This window comes from Nicotiana sylvestris, chromosome 5 (genome assembly GCF_000393655.2).
Source record: "Nicotiana sylvestris chromosome 5, ASM39365v2, whole genome shotgun sequence".
Classification (NCBI taxonomy): domain Eukaryota; kingdom Viridiplantae; phylum Streptophyta; class Magnoliopsida; order Solanales; family Solanaceae; genus Nicotiana; species Nicotiana sylvestris.
In genome coordinates, this window is record NC_091061.1 from 126,803,746 (window position 1) to 126,827,304 (window position 23,559).

Below are 23,559 nucleotides of genomic sequence, written 5' to 3' on the forward strand. Positions count from 1 at the left end.
GACTCAACCTGTAAGTCTGAATAACTTTGTAAATCATGAAATAATTATAGTATCATGCATATGCGTATGAACGTCATGTCGTGCATAGGTACATGTTTCATAACATCATCAACCTCTAAGGGAATCCCATCATATTATATTTGCCACTGTGGGCAAAATCATCAATGTATACCAGCTGATCAGGTGGTGGTGCGTATATAACGCCATAACCTTTCCCATATCCCACATACATACATATATATATATATACATATATACGCGTATATAACGCCATCTGGTCACGGGTTAATGTATATGAATGCAATGCATGAAAAGTACGTTAATAAAATCTTTCGAAACGTCATAAGACCATTTTGCCTTTGAGTAATATCATAAAGTAAATTCTTTTCAACTTTCGTATTTTTCTGAGACCCATGAACAGATGATAAAATCTTATGACACATGAAAATTCAAGAATATAGATATCTCTAATACTTTTATGAGTAGAGTCATTTATGGAATTTGTGCATTTGCACGTTTCGTTCGTATCATATGGATCATGCCAAAAGAAAAAAGGGATAGCCTTAACATACCTAGAGTAGGAAAAACTCCATATAATATTCCGTTGGAAACCTTCGTGGATTGAACTTAGAACCTAAGAAATCGGATTAACCATCTGCCTTTTTGAAATTCTTGAACGAATCAAGCTTCCCTTGCTTTGAATTTTTTGAACGAATTAAATTTTTGTTCCTTGAAGTCTTTGAACTAGGAAAAATGGAGGAGTGTGTATCTTGTTAGGATTTTGACGTTATTTTGATTCTGTTTTGTCAATGTCAAAATTTAATGGAACAAGATCATTTTGCTTGAAATAAATTACTTCTGTTCCAACGTTCTTAGCGTTTTAAGCCAAAAGCAGATTGGCTTGGCCTTTTACAAGGAATTCCATGGATAAGATATTCAATTCTTATCAAGATTTAACTTAGTGATCATTTGGTTACTACATGGTAGCCATCTGGCAAGGTGACTTAAGAGGCATCTTTTGCCTATTGTGGCTTTATGCCACGTGGAAGGGTGGGTGAAGATTATCAATCTTTATCTACTTATTAGTTAACTGGGTAATGTTCTGTTATCCGGTAATTAATTAATTATCCGCATAATTTTAAAAAATTGCCTCGAATTACTAAAAATACTACTCTCTTTTAACACGCCTTATACACCTTACTATCATGGCTATGGGGTACCTTGTATGGTACTAATCCATAAATACCGGGTATTTTAACTCGGGTCGTATTTTATCTCAAAATGCCAAACTTCGACGAAATTTGTTTTTTTCGATATTACTTACCCTTTCACATTCACAAATTCACTAATCACTTGTGAAATAGAATAATCCTTATAACCTCCAAATAATCTTTTACTAGGACTGATGTCAATTACCTTACGACAAATTCCACGTACAATACTTCAGGGTGCAACATCGTCGTAACTTAATACTGCGAAGCTCGACATCACCGTAATGTAAAACTGCAATGCACAACTTCATCGTAATATATTATTGCAGAGCATAACATTGTCGTAATATAATACTGCGGAACGTGATATCGACGTAATATTGCGGGGCGTAACATCATTCCCCCTTTGGAACATTCATCCTCGAATGTTGACTAATGTTCTTATCATTTTCATAACTTATATCTTCCGAATACTTATGAACTTCCCTTGCCATCTAAGCGACTGTTCTGTGAATAAGTCCAAAGTCCAGGTCATTCCCCCTTTAGGCCTCCTTCTCACCGCACAACTTGTAGTCGGAATCCTTCCAATCTCGTAACTGTTGCTACCTTTCATCATGCAGCCTGTACGATTTTGACCTTGTAAGTGTGCCCAATCTCTAGGCTTCATATGTAGAGCTTGATAAGATGTCCCTTTGGGCATCTATGAGTATACTGATGTTCTTTGCTAGGTACTTTGTTGAATTCACGAATATTTATCTCAACGCATAGGTCCGTTTAGCCATCCATATAAATTTACTGCCATAACTCTTACTTTAATTTATCGTTGTTGAGGTCTGCTTCCAAATCCCAGCTTTCTCTTGTAGCTTATTCCATATGCATAAATTTATGTCCTTTAATGCTTCCTCATTACTGCTCATCTATAGAATGGCGGCGTAATCTCATCTCATACTTTGTGACTTTTGTCCATCCATTGTTGATTCACCTCAATATTGATCTACAATATACCACTGATAACTTGAAACTTCTTACGTAATACTTTTCCCCTAGGGCTTACGTTACATCAAGGAATATTCGAAGTAATTTTTCTGATCCACTTAGCGGTGATACTGTACTTCAATAATCGTATTCTATAGCATCCCAAGGTGATTCTCTTACATGAGTATTTTGATCCTGCACAATTCATGAATACCTTTTCTTTTATTTTTTTTCTAAATCATTACTCAATCGAAGGCCCAAACGTCATCCTTTATATATCACAATTACACCCTTATTCTACTATTAGGGCAGCATTCCATCTCTTCTAAATACCTAGGTGTAATTTACGTCCATAACTTGAAACTCTATTATGATACTTGCACCTCTGTAACATACACAATCCTGTGGGAGTTTCATACTAACTTCTTATGAGACTGGTACCCTTCTAACTGGCTTTATCATAAAGCCATTATAGAACATAATCGTTGTACTATCTCTCTTGCACCTCTAATATTAAGAGTTATTCTGCTATGTTCTCAATCATGATTCCTATAACTTCTGGGTCCAATAATTAGATTCCTGATTTACTTTGTTGATGTAACTCTTTAGTTTCCTTCTTCTTCTAATCGGCCTTTAAGCTAGCTTAAGTTATCTTCCAATCTACGGCTCATGGTATTAGTTATTACTTTAGCCCTTGAGTTGGGCATATTTCTATATGTTTTGATGTTACTTTACCCATGTTTTAACCGCTTTTTGTTGCTACATAGTGTTGAAAATGCCCAACATGGTTTAATTATTATGACTAATGGAGTTGTGTGTGATGATTTAAGGTGTGTGGAGTGCAAAAATATGAAGAAACGATATTCCAACTAGAGGAAAAGAGGTTGGATGCGTCGCATCCAATGTTGGAAAAAAAAAGATTTTTGGTGCACCCCTTAGCAGTAAAGTCAGCCCATAGCATCCACCTTAGCATCCGCACCTAGGCAAGGCTGAGATGGAGGAACAAAGGGTGGATGCGAAACATTCACCTTAGCATGCGAAGCTGAGAAGCGGAGGACGAGGAGGATGCGAAGCATCCACCCCAGCATCAATCCCTGAAGCAGATTCGGACTAGAATAAGGAGAACTTTGGCCCATAACTTTTATACGCAATATATAAGCCAAAAACACCTTTTTTAGGTCAGATAACAAATTGGGGAGAAGAGAAAAAGGGCAGATCTGATTTTAGAGAGAAGAAGAAGAGGAGATTCATCTTCAAGTATCAAAAATCAAGAGGAACAACACTTTGGATCAAGGATTAAAAAAGTTTTTCTAAACTTTCTTCTAGTATCTATTTATTTTATGTTTAAGACTTATATTATTGATGTTTGTATGAATATGAGGGGCTAAAAACCCAAATATTCTGGGGTCATGTGTGTTAGATGATAATGTTGTTTAAAACTTAAATTGATGACCTTGAATTTATCGTAAAGAGTTGTTTATTTGATTCTGCTGTTAATTATTTTACTGCCTAGCTAATAGTGAAATACTATTTACGAATCTTGAGTTGAACTTGAAAACAGAAATTCTTGATTGCATATAGAATCAAATAGAACAAGATCTTGAGCCTGGGCATCGGGTGAAAGATTAGCGATTAAGATAGAAATATACTTAATTGCCTTGTTTGGTTGAAAAATAGGAATTTTGAATGCATTTGAGTTATTATTAATGCCATAGAAATATAAGTATTAATTTAACTTGAATAGGCACATAAGAATTCGACAGATTCTTATGGGTATTATTAACCCTATAATCAATAACCCAGATAATTCAATAAATCATTCTTAAGCTAAAAGCGTAGCATGATCTGTTGCAAGACCATGACCCTGGAATATATCTCTTTTTAATTGTTAAAAGAAAACTTCATCAGCGGCGTAGTAACTTTGCGTTGTATTATTGTTTGTCTACTAGTTAAATTGTAAATTGGTTATTTATGTATTTTGTGATGAATTAGCTTGAATTGATAATTGTTTTGAGTTTGCATCAGTTGATAAATTGATCATAAGTCCTCGTAGGAACGATACTTTACTTATTACTATATTACTTGAAGATCGCGTACACTTACATGAGTGTTTTGGTCGCAACAAGTTTTTGGCGCCGCTGCCGGGGTCTTAGAAATTAGCTACTTGACTGAGTTAAGCTTTTATCAGCTATTGGTTTAAGCATTAATGTTCAGTTCACTTTGTTTGTGTCACGCAGGCTCTTCTCTTGAATGCGGAGGAGTAGAAGCACAAGCAATCTCTTCCCTCTTGATCTTGAAATTAAAAGAACACTTCATAGAGCGAGGAAAGAGTTGGAAGCTAGATACAAAACAGAAAGAGAGTTGGACATTTTAGTTTAACCACAACCAACGGTGATGGTAGGTAATGGAGGGCGTCCAGTGATAGAAGCTGCTAGGCCAAATTTTGCTAATATGACTCAGGATATTGTGAAGCCTGATATCACTGGTCACTTTGAGCTTCAACAGTACATGGTACAGCTGATTCAGTCCACTGGGCAATATGTAGGTCTATCTCTTGAAGACCCGCAGAGGCACATTCAGAATTTTTTGGAAATCACAGATACTTACAACTATCCAAATGTTTCCAAGGACTATGTCAGGCTGACCTTGTTTCCTTTTTCATTGTTGGGGGAAGCAAAAGAATGGTTGCAGAAGGAGCCTGCTAATTCAATCCATACTTGGGATGACTTAGCAAAGAAATTCTAAATCAAGTTTTTCCCCACTAAAAAGACAAAGTCTTTGCGGAGCCAGATTCTTGGGTTTCAACAACGGGATGGTGAGACTCTTCGCCAAGCTTGGGAAAGATACAAGAAACTACTTTGAGACTGTCTACATCATTGTCAAACTGATGAGGTATTGGGCCATACTTTTGTTGATGGATTAGATGAGACTTCAAAGATGAATCTTGATTCAGCTTGTGGGGGTAGTTGCATGGAGAGACCATATAGTGAAATACAACTTCTGCTAAACAACTTCACTGCTAATGATCATAATTAGCAAGGTAAAGGAGAACCAAGGAGAGCAATGAAATAGAAATCAGCAGGGGTACTTGAACTTGATGATTTTTCTGCCATGAGAGCAGATATAGAAAAATTGGCAAATCAAATGAATAGAATAACAATAAACCAGACACAACAAATGCAACATGTTCAACAAATGTTGATTTGTTGTGAAATGTGTGGTGACAATCACACGAGTGACATGTGCTCAACGAATCCTGAATCTATTTATTATGTGGGACAACAAAGCAGAGGTCTGATGAACCAACAGGCACAATATGGGAACACTTACAATGCAAATTGGAGGAATCATCCTAATTTCTCTTGGGGTGGAAATCAATCAAATCAAAATCAATATAGACCCCAAGAAAATTTTAATCAACCTCAAAGGCCACCCCAGCAGGTAGAAGAAAGTACAAATGATTTGTTGAAGAAATTGTTGCATGACAATCAACAACTCAGAACTGATTTCAGAAATGTTGAAAGACAAATGGGACAGCTAGCTGCAAATCAAAACACTAGGCCTGCAAGTGCTCTTCCAAGTGATACAGAAAAAAACCCGCAAGTTAGTGCAATCATACTTAGAATTAGAAGGGAATTAGAAGAAGTTTCAAAGAAGAGAAAAGACAAGCCTATACCTGAGGGTGAATTGATTCCCAAAGCAACACAGGAAGCAAAGAAAGATGATATAGTTTTAGTGCCTATGAATTTTCAAGGCCACCACCACCTTTTCCACAAAGATTGCAGAAAAAGAATGATGATCGCATGTTCAACAAATTTCTCTCTATGTTGAGTCAGATTCAACTGAATATTCCGTTGGTAGATGCGATTCGTGATATTCCAAAGTATGCCAAGTACATAAAATATATTGTGGCTAACAAGAGGAGACTGACTGAATTTGAAATAGTTGCACTTACTGAAGAGTGCACTTCAAGGGTCCAAAATAAGCTTCCTCAAAAACTTAAGGATCCTGACAGCTTTACAATCCCTGTGAGAATAGGTAATGTTGATGTAGGCCATGCACTTTGTTTTCCGCATTTGTTAGGCTTACCTAGTCGAAGGGACTAGGTGCTGTCACGACAGTTCACGGAGGCGAACTGGGGTCGTGACACTACGTTGGTGCTAATTCAATTGGTTATCTTACGTTGCCATCCGTGTTTCCCTTTTATTGTCTCTTTTGTTTGTATTTGATTCCTCCTTGTTATTGGTATTATACTGTTGCCTTTACCATTGTTAGTTTATTACTAAATTATGTTCACTTTATTAGACCAGTAGGTATCTTGACTGTCCCTCATCACTACTCCACCGAGGTTAGTCTTGTTACTTACTGGGCACTGATGTGGTGTGCTCATACTACACTTTTGTGCATTTTGTTGTACAGATCCAGGTATTTGATCGGTAGTAGTTGTGCGGATCGTTGCGATGGAGACTCAAGGTAAATCTGTTGTTGCGTTCGCAGGCCTCGAAGTCACCTTCGTTTGTATTTATTTTCATTGGTTCCTTTTTGTTCTGGAACAATGTCGTATTTATTTTGTATAATTACTCTTAGAAGGCTTATGACTTGTACTACCGGTTTTGGGAATAGTAATTGTTCAGAGTTATCTAATTTGAAGTTAGTGAATATCAATGTTATTTCGGTAAATGTTAGGATTACTTAGTTTAGAGATTAGGTGTCATCACGACTCTTTCGGAGGGATTTTTGGATCGCGACAAATGTACATTAATTTTATATGCACAAGGGATGCTTTCTAGAGGAGAAAGACGCTTGGTAGAAAAATTTAATGAGCAACTTTCATGTATGAGTGAAAAGAGAGTATTTTTGTTTTTTCGCTATTACTGTGGAAATTCAAATAAATTAGTTTTTAAACCACAAATTAAATTTAAAAAAAAAAAAAGAATTAGTATATAGCTTTTCATAGATTTTTTCACTACATGATAGTTGCACTTAAATAAAATGTTGACGCAATCTTCTCGTAGATTTCATACTCCATGGCAGTTACAAAACAAATACAATAATGTCAATATAATTTTCTGGTGAATCTTATATGTAGAGTATAAATGCAATACTGATAAAATCTTTCATGGATTACGACAATTATAATTAAAGAAATATAATAATATCTATATAATCTTCCCGTGGATCTTATACTCCATGGCAACTATAAATACAACCACAAACTTTACCTTTGAACATGAGTTCCATGACAACTTATGATTTTCGTTCTTTTTTCTTCTCATTTCTCGAAGAAAAACTTTGTTATTGAAATACTTCATTAATCAGAGAAAGTCCTTATTCATGGCATATCAAACATTTTGAAGATGAATTCTGGAAAAACAGTTTTCATCACTAATATATGTATATATGGCGATGAGGATGTTAGGTTGTCCTTCAATCAAAACGCTGGTAAAATTTCTAATACTGCAGTTTGAGACTTTGAACATATTGTTGCTTTATAATTTGCGTTTCTATTTTCGTCAGCACTCACTATAATTGTAGATTTTATAAGTCTTTATCTTGTCCCTTATAAATTTTTGAGTGATACATGATTTACCTTTTTAACTTGCACAAATTTTGTTTACATATTTTTTCTTTACAGATATTCTTTTACATATCTTATCTTGCAACTTTCGTAGCTAAGACTCTTTTGAATATCTTGTATCACTTTCTATTGAGAGGTGTATGACACACGCTATTGATAGAGTGATAGATGTATAAGGAATATTTTTTCTTCTTTTTCTTTCACATTGGCAAAATCATAAATTGGCAAAAAATTACATATCGCCGAAAAAACCATCAGGACATTCTTCAACATTCAACCCAAAAAAATAATATTTTTTTTCCGTTCTCGCTTTTTTATTTTTCTTCTTTCTCTTTCTAAAAGGGAAACTAACACAACTCTTTCATAGTTCTTCCTTAAAATCTTGACATTGAAACACTAAGATAAAATTTATTTGGGAATCAAATATAGGCGTTCATAGTTACTTTATGGATTTCCTTTCTTGTTCTTATGACTTTACTAACTTACAAAGTGCACTGTTACAGTTATGAAGTCGAGGTTACCTAATTAGTTCTATTCATTTTTGTGTTGAATTTTGAAACTATCTTATCATTCGTAATAAGTTGGGTTTTTTTTTTTTTTTTATTTGGGATAGATCCAAAAAGTAAGAATTTCTTTTTTCCTTATAATAATTATTTTCCCCATTTGTATTTTTTTGTTGATGACTGCCAATCTTAAATCTGTATTTTGAAATATTTTTCTGATTTAACTAGTACTATAATAAGAAACAAGGGATGGTATTTCAATGGGCCGAGGACTCATATGGGTGATTGATTCAGTAGTAATTAGGTCGAAATGGCATGGGCTGGCCTTTTATATCTTGCTATTTAAAGTTTAGTAAATTTTTAAAATCTCGTTCAAAAATAACTAGCATATTGCCAATGTAAACTTCAGAATCCTTTTTTTTTCAGGTTAAAACTTGCATCAACACCGTCATTTGCACGAAAACGAGGACATTGGAGCTTACCTTTAACTCAAAAATCCACTTCACGAGAAAATTTGTGAAATACTTGTGGCAATTTGTATTGAAGAAAAAACTTCAAAGAGATAAAGTGAGAAAAGTATTAGAAAATGGAGAGATTAATATCGGTGATGATGATGAAACTGGCAATATTACTGTTAGCTAGCCATGAACAATCTGGAGAGAAGAATGAAGATACCCAATAATGAGAGCAATCATGAAGTTGAAAATAATAATGTATCAAATAAAAAATACAAACCAAGAAGAAGGGGACTTCAAAAAAGATCCTAGGCGAGAGGGTTGCACATAATGGACTTTGGAACTTCATGTCAAATTCAGGAAAGTTGTGTGTCAACTTAATTGGTGAAGGAAGTGAATCAAGAGAGTGCAAACTTCATGCCTCGAGGTATGAAGTTTGAATTGTCATAGCCAAATTTTACACACGTCGTCTGAAGTATGAATTTTCATAGCCAAACTTTAGAAGTTCGAACTACAACAATTCTACTTCAAACCTTGGATCTGAGCTTGAAATTAAAACAATCCTCGATTTAGATACGATAGTGTATATTTTTATTCTCTCCATTATTTCTTTCTGTCCTATATTGTATTCATATTTATCTTTCTAACATAAGTAAAAAATTTCTTCCAATTTTAACATTCCTACAATTTGGAGGATATACACTTATGTTAGGAATCCAATTCAGACATTCCAGTTGCAGTTTAGAGGATGCACTCTTTGACCTTAATCTTTACTCTTGTTGAGAGAAATTCTACGTCACTCCAGATATGAACAAATGTCATAACAATTACTCCCTCTGTTTCAATTTATGTGAACCTATTTTTTTTGGTCCGCTCCAAAAAGAATGACACCTTTCTAAATTTGGTAACAATTTAGCTTAAACTTACAATTCTACCCTTAGTGAGAAGCTTTTGTAACCACACAAATAATCAGGGCCCCTTTTTAGCTTGTTTAGGACCACTAATTCCAAAAGTCTTTATTTTTTCTTAAACTTCGTGCTCAGTCAAACAGGTTCATATAAATTGAAACGAAGGGAGTAGTTTTGTTCAACTATAAGCTACAAGAGCATAATTAAAGAAGCAATGACTCCTACGTATCATCTACGTAATGCACCATCTTTTGTTATCTGATATATCATCATTGAAGGCTTGCTTTACTATCTTCCGCATGACACCTGCATCATTTAAATCCTAAAAAGTGGTATCGGAGCGAGATTTAAGATAGGTTCATCTTAGAGGATTTAGTTCTATCCGCAACCTATTTGACAATAATCATAATTTTTGATTGAGAAATTTGACCGGAGTGCTACTCACGTTGAGACAAACTTTGTTGTAGAGATTTGGAGATGCAACCTTTTGAAGGCTATATGAAGAAGGTAAATCAAATTTATTTTGTCAGAAAATTTAGGCCAACTGGGAGAATTGTTAAGTGTTTGTTTTGATTTTCTTGTCATATTTGGTTTTCCTATCTCTTGAAGAAAATGACAACATATTTACCATAATTGAGTTTTTCTTTTCTCATAAGGAAATTTTAAATCTTCCATATTTGGCTATTCCTTTTTCTTGTAGGAAAATATTTGGACTTATATAAATTGAGAATTAGGGGTGTACTCACCGGCCGCATCTGCAGCTTTGCTTTTGCGGAAACAAGCTCGCTTCTGCAAAGTTTTATTAAACTCCCGACTGCCATTTCTAAGGCCCAAATCCTGCTTCTGTGGTCTAAGCCCGCACCTGCGGGAGCGCACCTGCGGAAGACTTCTGCTTCTGCGATCCCTGAGCCTCTTGCCAAATTCTGCATCTGCGGAGACTTCGTCACATCTGCGGGCTCGCAGATGCAGAAATACCCTTGCACCTGTGACCACTGCCCAACTCACTCAGGACCACACCTACGACCCTATGGCCGCTTCGGCGGCTCCGCACCTGCGGCCAAAACCTCGTAGGTGTGGTTGCACCATAACTGAAGCATAAAAGATTTTCTTAAGTCCCAAACTCAATTTGAAATCAATCTGATTCTCACCCGAGGACCCCGAGGCCCCATTCGAACATACCAACACATCCTAAAATGTGATACGAATTTAGTCGAAGCCTCAAATCGCATCAAACAACATCAAAAATACGAATCGCACTCAAATTCAACCCTATTGAAACTAATGAATTTCCAACTTCTACAATCGATACCGAAACCTATCAAACCAACTCCGATTGACCTCAAATTTTGAACACAAGTCATAAATGACTCAACGGACCTATTCAACTCCGTAACCAAGAGCTCAATATCAGCAAAGTCAACTCTAGGTCAAGCTCCTCAACTTTCCAAACCTTCAACTTTTCAATTTTTGCCAATTCAAGGAAAAACGACCTACAGACCTCCAAATCAATATCCAGACATACTCCTAAGTCTAAAATTACCATACGAAGATATTGGAACTATCAAAACTCCATTCTGGAATCAATTACTCATAAGTCAACATCCGATCAACTCTTCAACCTAAGATTTCAATATTGGGACTAAGTGTCCCAATTCATTCAAAAACATCCCCGGAACCAAACCAATCACCAAGGTAAGTCGCATAACCACCAATGAACATAAAATAAGAAATAAATGGTGGAACAAAGCTATAATACTTAAAACAACAGGCTGGAACGTTACATTCTCCCCCTTTTAAACAAATGTTCATCTTCGGATGGGTCTAGAATTATACCTGGAGTCTCAAATAGGTGCAAATAGCTGCTCCACATCTCCTGCTCGATCTCCCAAGTAGCCTCCTCGATCGGCTGACCTCTCCATTGTACTTTCACTAAAGCTATATTCTTTAATCTCAACTTTAGAACCTGTCGATCCAAAATGGCCACCGGATCCACATAGGTCAAATCTCCATCTAACTGAATCGTGCTAAAGTCCAAAACATGATACGGATCACCTTAATACTTTTGGAGCATGGAAATATAAAACACTGGATGAACGCTTGATAGATTAGGTGGCAATGCAAACTTTTAGGCCACCTCTCCAATCCTCCCAAACACCTCAGAAGGGCCAATATACTGAGGGCTCAACTTGCTCTTATTCCCGAACCTCATCACACCCTTCATGGGTGAAACTCTACGTAATACCTTCTCTCCCGCCATATATGCAATATCATGAACCTTCCGATCACCATAACTCTTATGTCTAGACTGTGCCGTGCGGAGCCGATCCTGAATCAACTTGACCTTTTCTAAAGCATCCTTAACCAAATCAATACCCAACAACCTTGCCTCCCCCAGCTCAAAGCACCTAACTGGAGATTGACGCATCATCCCATATAAGGCCTTATAAGGAGTCATCTAAATACTCGATTGGTAGCTGTTGTTGTAGGCAAACTCTACAAGCAGTAGAAACTGGTCCCAAGAACCCCCAAAATCTATGGCACAAGCGCGTAGCATATCCTCCAATATTTGGATGGTGCACTCGGACTGTCCGTCTGTCTGAGAGTGGAATATTATACTCAATTCAACCCATGTGCCTAACTCTCACTACACTGCTCTCCAAAACTACAATGTGAACCACATGTCCCGATCAGAAATAATGGACATTGGCACACCGTGAAGGCGAACAATATCGCGGATATAGATCTCAGCCAACCGCTTAGAATAATAGGTAGTCCCAACCGAAATGAATGCACGAACTTAGTCCATCGGTCCAAATAGCATCAAATTTCTACAAAGTCCGTGGGAGCCCAATAACGAAGTCCTTGGTAATACGTTGGCATTCACCTGTTGATAGTTTAAGCATCAAGATACAAACTCCACTATATCCTTATTCATTCTTCTCAACCAAAGTACTGCCTCAAGTTCTGATACGTCTTCGCTAGGGATGACAATGGGGCGGGGCGGGTTTTGTTTTATGGGTGGGCGGGGGCGAGTTTACTCTTATGTGGGTACGGGTTGCGGGTTTAATGCGGGGCAGCTTTGAATTTCATCTTTTCTGATCACAACATCCTTGGGCATAGTAATGGTTATCGTATTATCTTAATCTTGAAAACATGCTCTTCACCTAGAAAATGATTCACGTTTTCAGTCTTACATAACTTGACAACCCTAATAACTGAGAATTAACTTAAGATAACAAGAAATGAATAAGAAATCAGATACCTAATTAACCAATGATATGTTTATTATAACATGTGCTAACTTGTCAATTTCATTGAATATGATAGTGAGTTTTTTTACAGAAAATATTGTAACGACCCGATTGGTCGTTTTGAGCATTTGTATTTTGCTCGGTAGTTTGGGGGCACGAGTAGTTCCGTATGATGTATTAGGACTTGTTTGGAAAATTTGAGTTCATTCTGAATTGATTTGATATGTTTCGATGCGAGTTTTTGGAAGTCGAAAGTTCATTAAGTTTGATTTGAGGCGTGTTTCATCGTTTCAATGTTGTTCTGCATGATTTGAGGCATCGAGCTGGTCCGTGTTATATTATTGGACTTGTTGGTATGTTTTTACAAGGTCCCGAGGGGATCAGGTGAGTTTTGGATAGGTTTGGGTTGTGTTGAGCTCTTTTTTCTTATGTTTTGACATCGTTTCTTCAAGCATAAATGGTACCACATTAAGCAAATCAGCTTCGATTTATGTTTTGATTAAAGTATTAGATCCGTATCGTAATTAAGGAGCCATAGCAAAAAAATCGTCGAATTTAGACATCGTATGAGGAATTTATGATTATTTTACTAAGAATTAGGTTGCTAGATTTTTCAGATTAATTACGAAATGCCAGTAAATTTGTATTTAAAAATCTGCACTATTTGCAAATATTGAAACCAACATATCTCCTTAATTATAAGGTCAAATGGAGTGATTCAAAAGCCTAACTTGACTAAAATTTTACAAGGAATCCATTATAGGCATAAAAAGAGAGTTTCGGGATCGTTTGGCATGAGAAACGAGGCAGAATAGTTGGCAGAAAATATACAAAATAAGGGTTCGTTCATTTGGTCATATTTTGAGTTGGAGAGCTCAAATTTGGGCGATTTTGGAGGCGATTTTCATTATTTGGATTGGGGTAAGTGTTCTATACTCGGTTTTGGTTATATTTTATGAATTCATCTTCGTTTTGGGATTTGATTGATGATTTCAAAGTGAAATTTGGGGATTTTTTTGCCTAAAGTGAATTTTTAAGTTTTGAACATTGATTCGGAGTCGGATTTGAGTGAAATTAGTATGGTTGGACTCACAATTGAATAATTTGTAGGATTTTGTGAGTTTTGTCGGGTTCTGAGGTGCGGGCCCTGGATGGGCTTTTTGGCTGATTTTGGACCTTTGATTAAATATTCGACCTTTTTTGATTGGGATTGGTTCCTTTAATATTGTTTGATGTATTTGAGTTGTTTTTGGTTAGTTTGAGCCATTCGAAGGTCGAAACGCGCGAGATGGTATTTTTGGAGCATCGCTTAGCTTGCTCGGTATTGAAATTGGCTTGTTCGAGGTAAGTAAATCTTCTAAACTTAGTGTTGAGGGTATGAAACCTCGAATTACGTGCTATATTATTGGTATTGAGGTGATGCACATGCTAGGTGACGGGCGTGTGGGCGTGCACCTTATGAATTGTGACCCCGTTGTTTCCATGGCACTGTATAGTGGCCCTATCTTGTTGTTATTTGTGTTTTCACCATGTGATAAAGTAATTGAGTTGTCAATCATGCTTGATATCAGGTTAGAATTTATGTCAATATTGTTGGGACCCATAGTGGTCATTTCTTGCTGTCATCTTACTGATTTTACTGATATGTTCGTACTCAGTCATATTCATGCATTCATATCATATCTCAGTCTCAGTTGTTATTTATTGATACATCATATCATTGTTGTCGGGCTAGTTTCATGACATTATGAAGCCGTGAGTGAGACTGGAGAGATTGAGGACTGAGTGTGGCTGAGAGCGTGATTATGAGTGACAGTTATGGGATCGGACTGCACGCCGCAGCATGTTATGTTGATTATATTTTATGGGATCGGGCTGCACGCCGCATCGATATAGTGCTTGGGCTAAAGGAGCCCCTCAGGAGTCTGCACACCCCCAGTGAGCGTCGTTGACTATGTATATATATGTATATGGATCGGGTTGCACGCTGCAACGAGCCTTATGGCTATATGTATATGGATCGGGTTGCATGCTGCAACGAGCCTTATATATATATATTATATATATATGTGTGTGTGTGTGTGTGTCTGTGTCTGTGTCTGTGTATGGGGGGATTGGGTTGCACACCACAACGAGTATTGTACAGTGCTAAGTGATTGAGTGTGCTGAGTATTCAGCACGGTAAGAGATAATGCGAGATAGTGAGGTTGAGTACTCTGAGAGTGTGAGTACATGAGTTCATCACTGAGAGGCATTGCATTTTTCATGTGTACTTGAGATACATACATAGAGATGCATTTTCTTTTGCTGCTATGTTTTGGTGACATTCATGATTTTACCTGTATCTTGACATGTAGGCATTGAGATATACTTTCCTCATGCTGTCTGAAAAATGAAACATTTACCTGATGAAAGGTTTCTAGGAAAAATTTCAGTTTTCAAACTTACTCATATTTTTGACGATTTCGGTAAAGGATTTGGGTTTTCATTGATATACTTGAAAAACGGAACTATTTTCGGAAAACTATGAAAAGGCTGAGCATTTTATGTCTTAGCTATTTCTTTATTTAATTGATTTACATTGTTATGAACTGTTGTTGGCTATTGGTGTTGGACCCGACCTATATTCCAGCTCGTCACTACTTTCAACTTAAGGTTAAGTTTGTTTCTTACCAGTACATGGGGTCGGTTGTACTGATAGTACATTTATGCACATTGCATGCAGATGTTGGCTGTTGAGGTTTGTTGTGTTCGATGGGAGCTGGATTGGAAGATGTAGCTGCCTCTTGTGTATGATAGACTTAGATTTTAAAACTCTATTTATGTACTTTTCAAACAGAAAGTGTATTTAGTTTATATCAGTTTTGTAAACTCTATTCTTAGAAACTCATGATTTGTACTACCAGTCCTTGGAAAAGGTATAAGATTCAGATAATTCCTTTGTTTATTCGTCTTTTTAATATTATTGAAATTGGATAGTTAGTATTTGACTTACTTAGCGGGTTGGGTTAGGTGCCATCACGACTAGTGGATTTTGGGTCTTGACAAATACAAATTTTTTCATTCACGTTATTAATCCAATATCTTAATTGTTTTGTGATAACTATCACATATGTTGTGAAAAAAGGTGATATATGCAAAATATGATACCTAAACGGATCACATTAGGTTTTTTCTTTATCTTATACTCCATTTTTATCACTTAATCGTAATTAAATATATAAATTTACTTTAATTTATGATTAAAATAGTTTTTTATGGTATAAATACTAGATAAGCATAAATATTATACATGAGGCCAATCTCTTCAAATTTTTATTTATTTACTGAATTGTTCTCATATATATTACAATGACAGCATTTGTAAATAAATAATCTATCAATTTTATTTTATTTTTATAGTTTATAATTTGTAGGGAAAGGTCTAAAGTTGCCTTTGTACAAGCCATTTCAGTGTTGTGTCTCCTCTTATATCTAATCTGGCATCACATCGTAAAAGTACCGTCCTCATATATTTGTGTGATTGGAGTATGTCAAACTAGTTTGTTTTAGAAAAAAAAGAAAGAAAAAAAAACTTAAGTGGGAGAGGGCGGAGCGGGTTGAAAACTGGAAAAAATAACTATGCGGGGCGGGGCAGGTTGAAATTTTTGTGGATTTTGCCAAAGCCGCCCAGCCCGCCCCACTGCCATCCCTAATTTCGCGTCACCTGGATGAATGAAATACCGTGAACTGTGGGCCTCCTCAAAAATCAACTCACGTAACCCATCCATATTGAGCACATAAACTTGACCCTACATTTGCAACACCCGATCATCTCCAATAGAAACCTCCTTGGCATCACTGTGTTGAACCATGTCCTTAATGACAAGAAAATTGGGGTCGTCATACTAATGATCTCTGATGCAATCATATAAAGAAGACCGAGAAACCATTCAAACTAGAACTCGTCTAGGCTCCGAAATATCTTGCCTCACAAACTGATTGGCCAAGGCCTGAACATCTGATGCAAGCGGTCTCTCACCAACAGAAATTTATGCAAGGCTACCCATACTCACCGTCTTTCTATTCAAGGCATCGACCACCACATTTGCCTTCCCGGGATGATATAAAATGGTAATATCATAGTCTTTTAACAGCTCCAACCATCTTCGATGCCTCAAGTTTAGATCCTTTTGCTTTAACAAGTGCGATAGACTTCGATGATCTGTAAATACTTCATAAAACACGCAGTAGAGATAATGCCCTCAAATCTTCAATGCATGGACAATAGCTGCCAACTCTAAATTATGAACGGAGTAGTTCTTCTCATGGGGCTTCAACTGGAGTGAAACATAAGCAATCCCTCTACCCTCTTGCATCATGACACGCCCAATACTAATCCGAGAAGCATCACAATACACTTTATAAGAACCCGGTGATGAAGTCAAAACTAGAACTGGAAATGTAGTCAAGACAGACTTGAGCTTCTGAAAGCTCTCCTCACACTCATCAGACCACCAGAATGGGGTACTCTTCTAGGGCAATCTAGTCAAAGGTGTAACAATGGACGTAAAACCCTCCACAAATTGGCGATAATATCCAGCGAAGCCAAGAAAACTCTGAATCTCAGTAGCTGAAAATGGTCTAGGCCAACTCTAAACTGTCTCAATCTTCTTCGGATCTACCTTGATCCCCTCATTGGACACCATGTACCCCAAGAACGCCACCGAATTGAGCAATAACTCACACTTGGAGAATTTAGTATAAAGCTTCTTCTCCCTCAATGTCTATAGTACAATCCTCAGATTTTGCATATGCTCCCCATGGCTACAAGAGTACAACAGTATATCATCAATGAATACTATGACAAACGAATCAAGATATGCCTGGAATACATTGTTCATCAGATACATGAATGTAGTTGGGGCATTGGTCAGCCTAAAATACATCACAAGAAACTCGTATTGACCATAGCGGGTCCTGAATGCCGTCTTCAGAACATCAGAGTTTCGAATCTTCAATTGGTGATACCCGGACCTGAAATTAGTCTTGGAGAACACTCTAGCTGTCACAACCCAAACCGATGGGCCGTGACGGGCACCCGGTACCTTACTCAACTGAGTACCAACGTAACGTATCTTTCTTATTACATCATCATATACACGTGATATGCATGCCTAATAGGCCAACATAATCATTTATAAACTCAAAACATAGGCCGATAAGGCCGTACAATCTTTCACGTACACGACATATATCTACAAGACTCTAAGAGTACATAAATGTCATAAAGGTCGGGACAGAGTCCCGCCATACCAAACAATACACGTCTAAATCATACTAACCAAACACATAACTCCGAAGCATATTGGAGTGCACCAATATCTTCCGCTGAACTGATAGCCTACTTGGAGGGCTCTCGACATATCTGTCTAGACCTGCGGGCATGAAACATAGCGTCCCCAGGAAAGAGGGTCGTCAGTACGAAAAATATACCGAGTATGTAAGGCACATAAATAAGTACATAACAGACATGGAAGAAATATAGAGTACATGACTCAACCTGTAAGTCTGAATAACTTTGTAAATCATGAAATAATTATAGTATCATGCATATGCGTATGAACGTCATGTCGTGCATAGGTACATGTTTCATAACATCATCAACCTCTGAGGGAATCCCATCATATTATATTTGCCACTGTGGGCAAAATCATCAATGTATACCAGCTGATCAGGTGGTGGTGCGTATATAACGCCATAACCTTTCCCATATCCCATATACATACATATATATATACATACATATATATGCGTATATAACGCCATCTGGTCACGGGTTAATGTATATGAATGCAATGCATGAAAAGTACGTTAATAAAATCTTTCGAAACGTCATAAGACTATTTTGCCTTTGAGTAATATCATAAAGTAAATTCTTTTCAACTTTCGTATTTTTCTGAGACCCATGAACAGATGATAAAATCTTATGACACATGAAAATTCAAGAATATAGATATCTCTAATACTTTTATGAGTAGAGTCATTCATGGAATTTGTGCATTTGCACGTTTCGTTCGTATCATATGGATCATGCCAAAAGAAAAAAGGGATAGCCTTAACATACCTGGAGTAGGAAAAACTCCGTATAATATTCCATTGGAAACCTTCGTGGATTGAACTTAGAACCTAAGAAATCGGATTAACCATCTGCCTTTTTGAAATTCTTGAACGAATCAAGCTTCCCTTGCTTTGAATTTTTTGAACGAATTAAATTTTTGTTCCTTGAAGTCTTTGAACTAGGAAAAATGGAGGAGTGTGTATCTTGTTAGGATTTTGACGTTATTTTGATTCTGTTTTGTCAATGTCAAAATTTAATGGAACAAGATCATTTTGCTTGAAATAAATTACTTCTGTTCCAACGTTCTTAGCGTTTTAAGCCAAAAGCAGATTGGCTTGGCCTTTTACAAGGAATTCCATGGATAAGATATTCAATTCTTATCAAGATTTAACTTAGTGTTCATTTGGTTACTACATGGTAGCCATCTGGCAAGGTGACTTAAGAGGTATCTTTTGCCTATTGTGGCTTTATGCCACGTGGAAGGGTGGGTGAATATTATCAATCTTTATCCACTTATTAGTTAACTGGGTAATGTTCTGTTATCCGGTAATTAATTAATTATCCGCATAATTTTAAAAAATTGCCTCGAATTACTAAAAATACTACTCTCTTTTAACACGCCTAATACACCTTACTATCATGGCTATGGGGTACCTTGTATGGTACTAATCCATAACTACCGGGTATTTTAACTCGGGTCGTATTTTATCTCAAAATGCCAAACTTCGACGAAATTTGTTTTTTTCGATATTACTTACCCTTTCACATTCACAAATTTACTAATCACTTGTGAAATAGAATAATCCTTATAACCTCCAAATAATCTTTTACTAGGACTGATGTCAATTACCTTACGACAAATTCCACGTACAATACTTCAGGGTGCAACATCGTCGTAACTTAATACTGCGAAGCTCGACATCACCGTAATTTAAAACTGCAATGCACAACTTCATCGTAATATATTATTGCAGAGCATAACATTGTCGTAATATAATACTGCGGAACGTGATATCGACGTAATATTGCGGGGCGTAACATCATTCCCCCCTTTGGAACATTCATCCTCGAATGTTGACTAATGTTCTTATCATTTTCATAACTTATATCTTCCGAATACTTATGAACTTCCCTTGCCATCTAGGCGACTGTTCTGTGAATAAGTCCAAAGTCCAGGTCATTCCCCCTTTAGGCCTCCTTCTCACCGCACAACTTGTAGTCGGAATCCTTCCAATCTCGTAACTGTTGCTACCTTTCATCATGCAGCCTGTACGATTTTGACCTTGTAAGTGTGCCCAATCTCTAGGCTTCATATGTAGAGCTTGATAAGATGTCCCTTTGGGCATCTATGAGTATACTGATGTTCTTTGCTAGGTACTTTGTTGAATTCACGAATATTTATCTCAACGCATAGGTCCGTTTAGCCATCCATATAAATTTACTGCCATAGCTCTTACTTTAATTTATCGTTGTTGAGGTCTGCTTCCAAATCCCAGCTTTCTCTTGTTGCTTATTCCATATGCATAAATTTATGTCCTTTAATACTTCCTCATTACTGCTCATCTATAGAATGGCGGCGTAATCTCATCTCATACTTTGTGACTTTTGTCCATCCATTGTTGATTCACCTCAATATTGATCTACAATATACCACTAATAACTTGAAACGTCTTACGTAATACTTTGCCCCTAGGGCTTACGTTACATCAAGGAATATTCGAAGTAATTTTTCTGATCCACTTAGCGGTGATACTGTACTTCAATAACCGTATTCTATAGCATCCCAAGGTGATTCTCTTACATGAGTATTTTGATCCTGCACAATTCATGAATACCTTTTCTTTTATTTTTTTTCTAAATCATTACTCAATCGAAGGCCCAAACGTCATCCTTTATATATCACAATTACACCCTTATTCTATTATTAGGGCAGCATTCCATCTCTTCTAAATGCTACTTATAAAGAGTAACTCCTTTGAGCCCATTCAGGCTATACTGAGCTTACTATAACATAGAGAATCCATTAGCTCCCTTGTTTTCATGGGCCTAATCCTGAGGACTAATCCATTCTCGTCACCTTCTCACTGCCCTTTCTTATCAATATTCCTGTCTTCCTAAAACCTTGTCGCTTTACCATACTTTAGCTCGCGACCTCTACATATCTATTTATACCACTCGTAATCTTCCTTCAACTTGCTTAAATTTACTTGTGTTATTTTAGAACATCAAGCGAGACATCACATCATCTCTAACTCTTATTTACTTTCTTAACTAGACCTCTCGATACCTAGAAATCATTAACTAGAAGATATGCCACTAATGATGCCGCTATCATTCTTGGGTATTGAATCCTCGTGCTTCTGGCCCTTTTATCCGAAGTATGGACTTGGACTATTCACGATCTTCTGCCTTTGAGTATCTCGTACGTTGTTCACCTTTATCTTACTTACCTTAAAATCTCGCATCGTATCTTCTATCTCTCTCATGACCTTCCTTCCACCTAGGTGTAATTTACGTCCATAACTTGAAACTCTATTATAATACTTGCACCTCTGTAACATACACAATCCTGTGGGAGTTTCATACTAACTTCTTATGAGACTGGTACCCTTCTAACTGGCTTTATCGTAAAGCCATTATAGAACATAATCGTTGTACTATCTCTCTTGCACCTCTAATATTAAGAGTTATTCTGCTATGTTCTCAATCATGATTCCTATAACTTCTGGGTCCAATAATTAGATTCCTGATTTACTTTGTTGATGTAACTCTTTAGTTTCCTTCTTCTTCTAATCGGCCTTTATGCTAGCTTAAGTTATCTTCCAATCTACGGCTCATGGTATTAGTTATTACTTTAGCCCTTGAGTTGGGCATATTTCTATATGTTTTGATGTTACTTTACCCATGTTTTAACCGCTTTTTGTTGCTACATAGTGTTGAAAATGCCCAACATGGTTTAACTATTATGACTAATGGAGTTGTGTGTGATGATTTAAGGTGTGTGGAGTGCAAAAATATGAAGAAAAGATATTCCAACTAGAGGAAAAGAGGTTGGATGCGTCGCATCCAATGTTGGAAAAAAAAAGATTTTTGGTGCACCCCTTAGCAGTAAAGCCAGCCCATAGCATCGACCTTAGCATCCGCACCTAGGCAAGGCTGAGATGGAGGAACAAAGGGTGGATGCGAAACATTCACCTTAGCATGCGAAGCTGAGAAGCGGAGGACGAGGTGGATGCGAAGCATCCACCCCAGCATCAATCCCTGAAGCAGATTCGGACTAGAATAAGGAGAACTTTGGCCCATAACTTTTATACGCAATATATAAGCCAAAAACACCTTTTTTAGGTCAGATAACAAATTGGGGAGAAGAGAAAAAGGGCAGATCTGATTTTAGAGAGAAGAAGAAGAGGAGATTCATCTTCAAGTATCAAAAATCAAGAGGAGCAACACTTTGGAGCAAGGATTAAAAAAGTTTTTCTAAACTTTCTTCTAGTATCTATTTATTTTATGTTTAAGACTTATATTATTGATGTTTGTATGAATATGAGGGGCTAAAAACCCAAATATTCTGGGGTTATGTGTGTTAGATGATTATGTTGTTTAAAGCTTAAATTGATGACCTTGAATTTATCGTTAAGAGTTGTTTATTTGATTCTGCTATTAATTATTTTACTGCCTAGCTAATAGTGAAATACTATTTACGAATCTTGAGTTGAACTTGAAAACAGAAATTCTTGATTGCATATAGAATCAAATAGAACAAGATCTTGAGCCTGGGCATCGGGTGAAAGATTAGCGATTAAGATAGAAATATACTTAATTGCCTTGTTTGGTTGAAAAATAGGAACTTTGAATGCATTTGAGTTATTATTAATGCCATAGAAATATAAGTATTAATTTAACTTGAATAGGCGCATAAGAATTCGACAGATTCTTATGGGTATTATTAACCCTATAATCAATAACCCAGATAATTCAATAAATCATTCTTAAGCTAAAAGCGTAGCATGATCTGTAGCAAGACCATGACCCTGGAATATATCTCTTTTTAATTGTTAAAAGAAAACTTCATCAGCGGCGTAGTAACTTTGCGTTGTATTATTGTTTGTCTACTAGTTAAATTGTAAATTGGTTATTTATGTATTTTGTGATGAATTAGCTTGAATTGATAATTGTTTTGAGTTTGCATCAGTTGATAAGTTGATCATAAGTCCTCGTAGGAACGATACTTTACTTATTACTATATTACTTGAAGATCGCGTACACTTGCATGAGTGTTTTGGTCGCAACAAGTTTTTGGCGCCGCTTCTGGGGTCTTAGAAATTAGCTACTTGACTGAGTTAAGCTTTTATCAGCTATTGGTTTAAGCATTAATGTTCAGTTCACTTTGTTTGTGTCACGCAGGCTCTTCTCTTGAATGCGGAGGAGTAGAAGCACAAGCAATCTCTTCCCTCTTGATCTTGAAATTAAAAGAACACTTCATAGAGCGAGGAAAGAGTTGGAAGCTAGATACAAAACAGAAAGAGATTTGGACATTTTAGTTTAACCACAACCAACGGTGATGGTAGGTAATGGAGG